This window comes from Apostichopus japonicus, chromosome 8 (genome assembly GCF_037975245.1).
Source record: "Apostichopus japonicus isolate 1M-3 chromosome 8, ASM3797524v1, whole genome shotgun sequence".
Taxonomy (NCBI): Eukaryota; Metazoa; Echinodermata; class Holothuroidea; order Aspidochirotida; family Stichopodidae; genus Apostichopus; species Apostichopus japonicus.
Window position 1 is genome coordinate 39,743,194 of NC_092568.1, and position 12,632 is coordinate 39,755,825.

A 12,632-nucleotide genomic window follows, 5' to 3' on the forward strand; every position below is an offset into this window, starting at 1 on the left:
TAGAACAGTGACATATTATATATATACACGAGAGAAATCAATTCCAGTAAATTCTTTATATTTGTACACAATTTGAATAAATATTAGAATTTTCACAGAATTCGTAAAACACAATTTGATACATAACATGTTTATCGATTAATTATGGCGATGTCAATAAAGATAGAACGATTGTGGTAATAAATTTGTAACTTTAACCATCAACCATGGATGATATGTTATGTATATTTTAGTAACGGAAACTTTCATGAACGAGTCAGGATTGGCCTTAGGTGTTTAAAATATGACAAGATATTTGTGATCACTCTGTTGCCAGACCTTTAACGATACGTATCATTACCTATCCCTCGTTCAAAGAAAACCACCAGGGAAATCCCTTCCCTGGTATTTTTTTTATTTTCTATCAACGATGCCAATCAAATATTACAATTTCACTTTGATAGTGAGGGTAAGAGCCAAAACCAATCCAAAGCCAAGGAAAACTGTTTTTTTTTAAATAAAAGTAAACTGACATGTTAAAGTTACTCTGTTTGTGGTTTTACTGTTTTTTCTCTAATAAATGAGAATACTTTCTTTGCTTCTTTCTATCTGTTCGTTTCTTTGCAGTCGGTAAGTAGTTAGCATGATTATCGTGTTTAGAACTGCTATTATCATCTATTAGGGAAATCGAGGGAAATCAATTACTGTTAATTCTATATGTTCATACACAGCTTGAAGGAAATATTAGAATTTTCACAGCATTAGTGAAGAATTTTATTATTTTCATACAATAACATGTTTATCGACTATATAAATGGTTATGTCAATGAAGCTGGAACCATTGATGATATGTGCTAGTGATGAGCCGAAAACATAGAAAATGATTAAGTAAAACTACTTGTGTCAGCTATAATAAACTTACATTTTAAACTCCCTGTGTTTGTGCTTTCACTAATGTTTGTACATCATATAACGATTTGTTATTTTCTTTCATCTATTCGTTTCTTTTCAGAGGGTAAGTGTGTAACATAATTAAAGTAAGGGGTTAATTCCCTGTTAATTCTTTATGTTTTATCAACGATGAAAATTAAATATTACAATTCCACATTAAAGGGTGAGGGTAAGAGTCAGAGCCATTGGAAAAGCCAAGGAAAACTGTGTGTTTAAATTAAAACAATCTGACATTTTAAAATTAATTGGTCTGTGTTTTACTGTTTTCTCTTTTGTATTAAATTTGTTCTTTCTTCTTTCTATCTGTCCGTTTCTTTGCAGTCGGTAAGTGTTTATCATGCTAAACGTTCATAGAACAATGTCATTATATATTAACACGAGGGAAATAAATTCATTTTAATTCTTTATTATCGTACACAATTTGAATAAACTTCGTCAAGCACAATTTAAACAATAACATGTTTATCGATTATGTATGTCAATGTCAATAAAGATAGAACGATTGTTGTAATTAATTTGTAACTTTAACCTTTAACCAGTGATGATATGAGCTAGTGAGGTGAAGAGCGAAAACGGGGAAAAAGCTTAAGTAAAGTTACTTGTGTCAGCTATACTGAACTTACATTTAAAACTCCCAGTGTTTGTGTGTTTACTATTGTTTCTACATTATATAAAAATTTGTTATTTTCTTTCATCTATTCGTTTCTTTTCAGGAGGTAAGTGTTTAACATAATAAAAGTAAGGGGTTAATTCCCTGTTAATTCTTTTTTGTTTCATCAACGATGAAAATGAAATATTACAATTTCACATGAAAGGGTAAGGGTAAGAACCAAAACCAGTGAAGAGCCAAGGAAACTGTTTGTTTAAATTAAAATAACCTGACATTTTAAAGTTACTGTCTGTGTTTAACTGTTTTTCTCTTTTGTATAATAATTTTGTTCTTTGTTCTTTCCATTTGTCTGTGTCTTTGAAGTCGGTAAGTGTTTATCAAGCTTAATGTTCGTAGAACAGTGATATTATATATATACACGATAGAAATCAATTCCAGTTAATTCTTTATATTTGTACACAATTTGAATAAAATATTAGAATTTTCACAGAATTCGTAAAGCACAATTTAATACAATAACATGTTTATCGATTATTTATGGCAAAGAACCAAAACCAGTGGAAAAGCCAAGGAAACCTGTATGTTTAAAATTAAATTAAACTGACATTTTAAAGTTACTCTGATTGTGGTTTTACTTTTTTTCGCTAATAAATTATAATACATTCTTTTCTTCTTTCAATTTGTTCGTTTCTTTGCAGTCGGTATGTAGTTAGCATGAATATCGTTTTTAGAACTGTTGTTATCATCTATTAGGGAAATCGAGGGAAATCAATTACTTTTTATTCTTTATTTTCGTACACAACTTGAATGAATTTTTTTAATTTTCACAGCATTCGTGAAGAATATTATTATTTTAATACAATGACATGTTTATCGGCTATATAAATGGCTATGTCAATAGAGGTGGAACGATTGTGTTGAACTGAATTCGTCTGTTTCATATTGAACTATTCAAAATATGAGCTATTGATGTGATAAGCCAAAAACAGTGTCAAGCAATGTCAATCAAATATTATCATTTTTACAGCTTTAGAAACGCACTTTTCAATTCAATAATTTATTTATCGATTACATGGATCGCAATTTCAAAGAAGATAGAACAACTGTTTTTAAATGAATTTTTATCCCACATTAATCATTGATGTGATGATCTATTGAGAAGAAATGCCAAAGGAAAACTAGTTGTTTAAATTACAATGACATTGATATTGACATGTTAAAGTTACTGTGTCTGTGTTTTACTGTTTTTTTCCTTGTTATTATAATTTGTTCGTTGTTTTATCCATCTGTCCGTTTCTTTGCAGTCGGTTAGTATTTATCATGCTTAACATTCGCAGAACAGTGTTATTATATATTAGCACGAGAGTAATCAATTCCTGTAATTTTTTATATTTGTACACAATTTGAATAAAATATTGGAACTTTTACAACATTCAAGTACAATTCAATACTATAAAATGTTTATCGATTATTGATAACAATGTCAATAAAGATAGAACGATTGTTGTTATTAATTTGTAACTTTGACCTTTAAATTTGATGATATGTTATGTATAGTTTAGTAACGGAAACCTTCATGAACGAGTCAGGATTGGCCTAAGGTTTATAAAATATGACAAGATTTTTGTGATCACGTGTCGCCAGACCTTTAACGATGGTAGATACGTGTCATTACCTAACCTTCGTTTAAAGAAAACCACCAGGGAAGTCACTTCCCTGTCTTTTTCTTTTTATTAACGATGCCGATCAAATACTATAATTTTCCCATGTGATGGTGATGATACGAGCCAAAACCAGTGGAAAAGCCAAGGAAAACTGTTTGTTTAAATTATAGTAAACTGACATTTTCAAGTCACAATGTATGTGGTTTTACTGTTTTTTCTCTAATAAATATTAATACGTTCTTTTCTTCTTCCTATTTGTTCGTTCCTTTGCAGTCGGTAAGTAGTTAGCATGATTATCGTGTTTAGAACTGTTATTATCATCTATTAGGGAAATCGAAGAAAATCAATTCCTGTTAATTCTTTATTTCATACACAACATGATTGAAATATTATAACTTTCCCAGCATTCGTGAAGAATATCATTATTTGTTATACAATAACAAGTTTATCGACTATATAAATAGCTATCTATTGTTTTGAACTGAATTCTTCTCTTTCATATTTAACTATTGAAAATATGAACTATTGATGTGATGAGCCAAAAACAGTGTCAAGCAATGTCAATCAAATATTATGATTTAACATTGATGGTGAAGTTGAGACCCAAAACCAGTTGAAAAGCCAAGGAAAACTGTTTGTTTCATTTATAGTAAACAGACATTTTCAAGTCTTAATATTTTATCAACGATGAAAATACATTATTACAATTTCACATCAGAGGATGAGGGTAAGAGTCAAAACTAGTGGAAAAGCCAAGAAAAATTGTTTGTTTTAATTAAAATAAACTGACTTTTTAAAGTTACGTGGTTTGTGTTTTACTGCTTTCCTCTATTGTATAATAGTACGTATTTTGTTCTTTTATCAGTTCCTTCCTCCGCAGCCGGTTAGTATTTATCATGCTTAACGTTCGGAGAACAGTAATATTATATATATATATATATATATATATATATATATATATATATATATATATATATATATATATATATATATATATATATATATATATATATATATATATATATATATATATATATATATATACATATATATATATATATACGAGGGAAATCAATTCCTGATAATTCTTTATTATCGTACACAAATTGAATACTATTTTGGAATTTTCACAGCATTAGTAAAGCACAATTAAGTACAATAACATGTTTATCGATTATTTATGGCAATGACAATAAAGATAGAACGATTGCTGTAATTAATTTGTAACTTGGCCTTTAACCATCGATGATATGAGCTAGTGAGGTGATGAGCGAAAACAGGGAAAAAGCTTGAGTAAAACTACTTGCGTCAGCTGAGGAAAACTTACCTTTAAAACTCCCTGTGTGTGTTTTTTACTATTGGTTCTACATTATATAACGATTTCTTTCCAAATCTCTTCGTTTTATTACAGAGGGTAAGTGTGTAACACAATTAAAGTAAGGGGTTGATTCCCTGTTAATTCTTAATATTTTATCAATGATGAAAATCGAATATAACAATTTCACATTAGAGGGTGAGGGTAAGAGTCAAAACCAGTGGAAAGCCAAGAAAAATTGTTTGTTTTAATTAAAATAAACTGACTTTTTAAAGATACTTTGTTTGTGTTTTACTGCTTTTCTCTATTGTATAATAGTACGTATTTTGTTCTTTTTTATCAGTTCTTTCCTTCGCAGTCGGTTAGTATTTATCACGCTTAACGTTCGTAGAACAGTGATATTATATATTGACACATGGGAAATCAATTCCTGATAATTCTTTATTATCGTTCACAAATTGAATAAAATTTTGGAATTTTCACAGCATAAGTAAAGCACAATTTGATACATAACATGTTTATCGATTATTTATGGCGATGTCAATAAAGATAGAACGATTGTAGTAATTAATTTGTAACTTTAACCTTTAACCATCGATGATATGTTATGTATTTTTTAGTAACGGAAACCTTCATGAACGAGTCAGGATTGGCCTTAGGTGTTTAAAATTTGACAAGACTTTTGTGATCACTCTGTCGCCAGACCTTTAACGATACGTTTCATTACCTATCCCTCGTCCAAAGAAAACCACCAGGGAAATCCCTTCCCTGGTTATCCTTTTTTTTTATCAACGATGCCAATCAAATATTACAATTTCACTTTGATGGTGAGGGTAAGAGCCAAAACCAATCCAAAGCCAAGGAAAACTGTTTTTTTTTAATAAAAGTAAACTGACATGTTAAAGTTACTCTGTTTGTGGTTTTACTGTTTTTTTCTCTAATAAATGAGAATACGTTCTTTGCTTCTTTCTATCTGTTCGTTTCTTTGCAGTCGGTAAGTAGTTAGCATGATTATCGTGTTTAGAACTGCTATTTTCATCTATTAGGGAAATCGAGGGAAATCAATTACTGTTAATTCTATATATTCATACACAGCTTGAAGGAAATATTATAATTTTGACAGCATTAGTGCAGAATTTTATTATTTTCATACAATAACATGTTTATCGACTATATAAATGGTTATGTCAATGAAGCTGGAACCATTGATGATGTGTGCTAGTGATGAGCCGAAAACATGGAAAAAGATTAAGTAAAACTACTTGTGTCAGCTATAATAAACTTACATTTTAAACTCCCTGTGTTTGTGCTTTCACTAATGTTTGTACATCATATAACGATTTGTTATTTTCTTTCATCTATTCGTTTCTTTTCAGAGAGTAAGTGTGTAACATAATTAAAGTAAGGGGTTAATTCCCTGTTAATTCTTTATGTTTTATCAACGATGAAAATTAAATATTACAATTCCACATTAAAGGGTGAGGGTAAGAGTCAGAGCCATTGGAAAAGCCAAGGAAAACTGTGTGTTTAAATTAAAACAATCTGACATTTTAAAATTAATTGGTCTGTGTTTTACTGTTTTCTCTTTCCCCCCCCCCCCTTTCACTCTTCCTCTTACAGCTCTCTTCCCCTCCATTTTTCTTCACACCTTTCTGTCTTTGTCCCTCTCCAGTTTATTCCTCACCCTGTGCCTTTAATCCTCTCTTTGTCCCTCCACAGTTTATCTCCTTCCTCTCCTCTTCTCCTGTTGCTTTCTATTTATAATCCCCTTTCATCCATCTCATTGTGTTCACCGTGCTCATTAACCTGTCTGTATTCTGTGCGTGTTTTTGTCCCCTCTGTTACTGTAACTTGTCATTTAGCCTCTGAAGAAGATCCTGCTAGGATCGAAACGTCAGGCCAACTTACTTTTACACATGTTTTCTCTTTTGTATAATAATTTGTTCTTTCTTCTTTCTATCTGTCCGTTTCTTTGCAGTCGGTAAGTATTTATCATGCTAAACGTTCATAGAACAATGTTATTATATATTAACACGAGGGAAATAAATTCATGTTAATTCTTTATTATCGTACACAATTTGAATAAACTTCGTCAAGCACAATTTAAACAATAACATGTTTATCGATTATGTATGTCAATGTCAATAAAGATAGAACGATTGTTGTAATTAATTTGTAACTTTAACCTTTAACCAGTGATGATATGAGCTAGTGAGGTGATGAGCGAAAACGGGGAAAAAGCTTAAGTAAAGTTACTTGTGTCAGCTATAATGAACTTACATTTGAAACTCCCAGTGGTTGTGTGTTTACTATTGTTTCTACATTATATAAAAATTTGTTATTTTCTTTCATCTATTCGTTTCTTTTCAGGAGGTAAGTGTGTAACATAATTAAAGTAAGGGGTTAATTCCCTGTTAATTCTTTTTGTTTCATCAACGATGAAAATCAAATATTACAATTTCACATTAAAGGGTGAGGGTAAGAGCCAAAACCAGTGAAGAACCAAGGAAACTGTTTGTTTAAATTAAAATAAACTGACATTTCAAAGTTACTGTCTGTGTTTTACTGTTTTTCTCTTTTGTATAATAATTTTGTTCTTACCTCTTTCCATTTGTCCGTGTCTTTGAAGTTGGTAAGTGATTATCAAGCTTACCGTTCGTAGAACAGTGATATTATATATATACACGATAGATTTCAATTCCAGTTAATTCTTTATATTTGTACACAATTTGAATAAAATATTAGAATTTTCACAGAATTTGTAAAGCACAATTTAATACAATAACATGTTTATCGATTATTTATGGCGATGTCAATAAAGATAGAACGATTGTGGTAATTGATTTGTAACTTTAACCTTTAACCATCGATGATATGTTATGTATATTTTAGAAACGGAAACCTTCATGAACGAGTCAGGATTGGCCTTAGGTGTTTAAAATATGACAAGATTTTTGTGATCACGTGTCGCCAGACCTTTAATCGATGCTATATACGTTTCAGTACCTATCCCTCGTTCAAAGAGAACAACCAATGAAATCACTTCCCTGTGAATTCTTGATGTTTTACCAACGATGCCAATCAAATATTAAAATAGCATGTTTATCGATTATTTATGGCGATGTCAATAAAGATATAACGATTGTTGTAATTAATTGTAACTTTAACTTTTAACCATTGATGATAGATATTGAGGTGATGAGCGAAAACGGAGAAAAAGCTCAAGAAAAACTACTTGCGTCAGCTAAGGAAAACTTACCTTTAAAACTCCCTGTGTTTGTGTGTTTTTTACTATTGGTTCTACATTATATAACGATTTCTTTCCCAATCTCTTCGTTTTATTACAGAGGGTAAGTGTGTAACACATTTAAAGTAAGGGGTTAATTCCCTGTTAATTCTTAATATTTTATCAACGATGAAAATCGAATATAACAATTTCACATTAGAGGGTGAGGGTAAGAGTCAAAACCAGTGGAAAAGCCAAGAAAAATTGTTTGTTTTAATTTAAAAAAACTGACTTTTTAAAGTTACGTGGTTTGTGTTTTACTGCTTTTCTCTATTGTATAATAGTACGTATTTTGTTCTTTTTCATCAGTTCCTTCCTTCGCAGTCGGTTAGTATTTATCACGCTTAACCATCGTAGAACAGTGATATTATATATTGATACATAGGAAATCAATTCCTGATAATTCTTTATTATCGTACACAAATTGAATAAAATTTTGGAATTTTCACAGCATAAGTAAAGCACAATTTAATACATAACATGTTTATCAATTATTTATGGCGATGTCAATAAAGATAGAACGATTGTGGTAATTGATTTGTAACTTGAACCATTAACCATCGATGATATGTTATGTATATTTTAGTAACGGAAACCTTCATGAACGAGTCAGGATTGGCCTTAGGTGTTTAAAATATGACAAGACTTTTGTGATCACTCTGTCGCCAGACCTTTAACGATACGTTTCATTACCTATCCCTCGTCCAAAGAAAACCACCAGGGAAATCCCTTCCCTGGTTATCCTTTTTTTTTTATCAACGATGGCAATCAAATATTACAATTTCACTTTGATGGTGAGGGTAAGAGCCAAAACCAGTGGAAAAGCCAAGGGAAACTGTTATTTTTTAATAAAAGTAAACTGACATTTTAAAGTTAATCTGTTTGTGGTTTTACTGGGTTTTTTTCAATAATAACTTATAATACACTCTTTTCTTCTTTCTATTTGTTCGTTTCTTTGTAGTCGGTAAGTAGTTAGCATGAATATCGTTTTTAGAACTGTTGTTATCATCTATAAGGGAAATCGAGGGAAACCAATTCCTGTTAATTCTTCATTTTCGTATACAACTTGAATGAAATATTAGAATTTTCACAGCATTCGTGAAGAATATTATTATTTTTATAAAAAAAAACATGTTTATCGAATATATAAATGGTTATGTCAATGAAGCTGGAACCATTGATTATATGAGCTAGTGATGTTTGTGACTTTACTATTGTTTGTACATTATATAACGATTTGTTATTTTCTTTCATCTATTCCTTTCTTTTCAGAGGGTAAGTGTGTAACATAATTAAAGTAAGGGGTTAATTCCCTGTTAATTCTTTATGTTTTATCAGCGATGAAAATTAGATATTACAATTCCACATTAAAGGGTGAGGGTAAGAGTCAGAGCCATTGGAAAAGCCAAGGAAAACTGTGTGTTTTTAAATTAAAACAATCTGACATTTTAAAATTAATTGGTCTGTGTTTTACTGTTTTCTCTTTTGTATAATAATTTGTTCTTTCTGCTTTCTATCTGTCCGTTTCTTTGCAGTCGGTAAGTATTTATCATGCTAAACGTTCATAGAACAATGTTATTATATATTAACAAGAGGGAAATAAATTCATGTTAATTCTTTATTATTGTACACAATTTGAATAAACTTGGTCAAGCACATTTTAAACAATAACATGTTTATCGATTATGTATGTCAATGTCAATAAAGATAGAACGATTGTTGTAATTAATTTGTAACTTTAACCTTTAACCAGTGATGATATGAGCTAGTGAGGTGATGAGCGAAAACGGGAAAAAGCTTAAGTAAAGTTACTTGTGTCAGCTATAATGAACTAACATTCGAAACTCCCAGTGTTTGTGTGTTTACTATTGTTTCTACATTATTTAAAAATTTGTTATTTTCTTTCATCTATTCGTTTCTTGTCAGGAGGTAAGTGTGTAACATAATTAAAGTAAGGGGTTAATTCCCTGTTAATTCTTTTTGTTTCATCAACGATGAAAATCAAATATTACAATTTCACATTAAAGGGTAAGGGTAAGAGCCAAAACCAGTGAAGAGCCAAGGAAACTGTTTGTTTAAATTAAAAAAAACTGACATTTCAAAGTGACTGTCTGTGTTTTACTGTTTTTCTCTTTTGTATAATAATTTTGTTCTTACTTCTTTCCATTTGTCTGTGTCTTTGAAGTCGGTAAGTTTTATCAAGCTTAATGTTCGTAGAACAGTGATATTATATATATACACGATAGAAATCAATTCCAGTTAATTCTTTATATTTGTACACAATTTGAATAAATATTAGAATTTTCACAGAATTCGTAAAGCACAATTTAATACAATAACATGTTTATCGATTATTTATGGCAATGTCAACAAAAATAGAACGATTGTTGTTAGTAATTTGTGACTTTAACCATCAACCATTGATGATATGTTATGTATATTTTAGAAACGGAAACCTTCATGAACGAGTCAGGATTGGCCTTAGGTGTTTAAAATATGACAAGATTTTTGTGATCACGTGTCGCCAGACCTTTAATCGATGCTAGATACGTTTCAGTACCTATCCCTCGTTCAAAGAGAACCACCAATGAAATCACTTCCCTGTGAATTTTTGATGTTTTACCAACGATGCCAATCAAATATTACAATTTCACATTGATGGTGAGGGTAACAGCCAAAACCAGTGGAAAATCCAAGGAAAACTGTATATTTAAAATTAAATTATACTGACATTTTAAAGTTACTCTGTTTGTGGTTTTACCTTTTTTCAATAATAACTTATAATGCACTCTTCTCTTCTTTCTATTTGTTCGTTTCTTTGCAGTCGGTAAGTAGTTAGCATGAATATCGTTTTTAGAACTGTTGTTATCATCTATTAGGGGAAATCGAGGGAAATCAATTACTTTTAATTCTTTATTTTCCTACACAACTTGAATGAATTGTTATAATTTTCACAGCATTCGTGAAGAATATTATTAGTTTTATACAATGACATGTTTATCGACTATATAAATGGTTATGTCAATAGAGGTGGAACGATTGTGTTGAACTGAATTCGTCTGTTTCATATTGAAATATTGAAAATATGAGCTATTGATGTGATAAGCCAAAAACAGTGTCAAGCAATGTCAATCAAATATTATCATTTTACAGCTTTAGAAACGCAAATTTCAATTCAATAATTTATTTATCGATTACATGGATTGCAATTTCAATGAAGATAGAACAACTGTTTTTAAATGAATTTTTATCCCATATTAATCATTGATGTGATGATCTATTGAGAAGAAATGCCAAAGGAAAACTAGTTGTTTAAATTATAATGACATTGATATTGGCATGTTAAAGTTACTGTGTCTGTGTTTTACTGTTTTTTTTTCTTTTGTATTATAATTTGTTCGTTGTTCTATCCATCTGTCCGTTTCTTTGCAGTCGGTTAGTATTTATCATGCTTAACATTCGCAGAACAGTGTTATTATATATTAGCACGAGAGTAATCAATTCCTGTAATTTTTTATATTTGTACACAATTTGAATAAAATATTAGAGCTTTTACAACATTCAAGTACAATTCAGTACTATAAAATGTTTATCGATTATTGATAACAATGTCAATAAAGATAGAACGATTGTTGTTATTAATTTGTAACTTTGACCTTTAACCATTGATTATATGTTATGTATAGTTTAGTAACGGAAACCTTCATGAACGAGTCAGGATTGGCCTAAGGTTTATAAAATATGACAAGATTTTTGTGATCACGTGTCGCCAGACCTTTAACGATGGTAGATACGTGTCATTGCCTAACCTTCGTTCAAAGAAAACCACCAGGGAAGTCACTTCCCTGTTTTCTTTCTTTTTATTAACGATGCCGGTCAAATACTATAATTTTCCCATGTGATGGTGATGATACGAGTCAAAACTAGTGGAAAAGCCAAGGAAAACTGTTTGTTTAAATTATAGTAAACTGACATTTTCAAGTCACCGTGTTTGTGGTTTTACTGTTTTCTCTATAATCAATATTTATACGTTCTTTTCTTCTTCCTATTTGTTCGTTCCTTTGCAGTCGGTAAGTAGTTAGCATGATTATCGTTTTTAGAACTGTAATTATCTATTAGGGAAATCGAGGGAAATTAATTCCTGTTAATTCTTTATTTCCATACACAACTTGAATGAAATATTATAATGTTTACAGCATTCGTAAAGAATATTATCATTTTCATACAACAACATGTTTATCGACCATATCAATGGCTATGTGAATGAAGCTGGAACGAGTGTTTTGAACGGAATTCGTCACTTTCATATTCAACAATTGAAAATATGAGCTAGTGTTGTGATGAGCAAACAAACAGTGTCAAGCAATGTCAATCAAATATTGTAATTTTTACAACTTTAGAAATCCAAATTTTCATTCAAAAATTGTATTTATCGATTACATGGATCGCAATTTCAATGAAGATAGAACAACTGTTTTTAAATGAATTTTTATCCCATATTAATCATTGATGTGATGATCTATTGAGAAGAAATGCCAAAGGAAAACTAGTTGTTTAAATTATAATGACATTAATATTGGCATGTTAAAGTTACTGTGTCTGTGTTTTACTGTTTTTTTTCTTTTGTATTATAATTTGTTCGTTGTTCTATCCATCTGTCCGTTTCTTTGCAGTCGGTTAGTATTTATCATGCTTAACATTCGCAGAACAGTGTTATTATATATTAGCACGAGAGTAATCAATTCCTGTAATTTTTTATATTTGTACACAATTTGAATAAAATATTAGAGCTTTTACAACATTCAAGTACAATTCAGTACTATAAAA

The 12,632-nt window shown here is 30.1% G+C and overlaps 1 protein-coding gene across 1 annotated transcript in view; it reads right to left on the bottom strand.

The window, feature by feature from the left end:
• The window catches only part of LOC139971993 (N-alpha-acetyltransferase 40-like), a 99,296-nt gene extending 90,225 nt beyond the window's left edge, over nucleotides 1-9,071 (bottom strand). The window contains exon 1 of the mRNA XM_071978861.1: nucleotides 9,063-9,071. The gene's annotated coding sequence lies outside the window, so the exon portion shown is untranslated. The remainder of the gene's footprint in view (nucleotides 1-9,062) is intronic.
• Nucleotides 9,072-12,632: the final 3,561 nt, after the last annotated feature.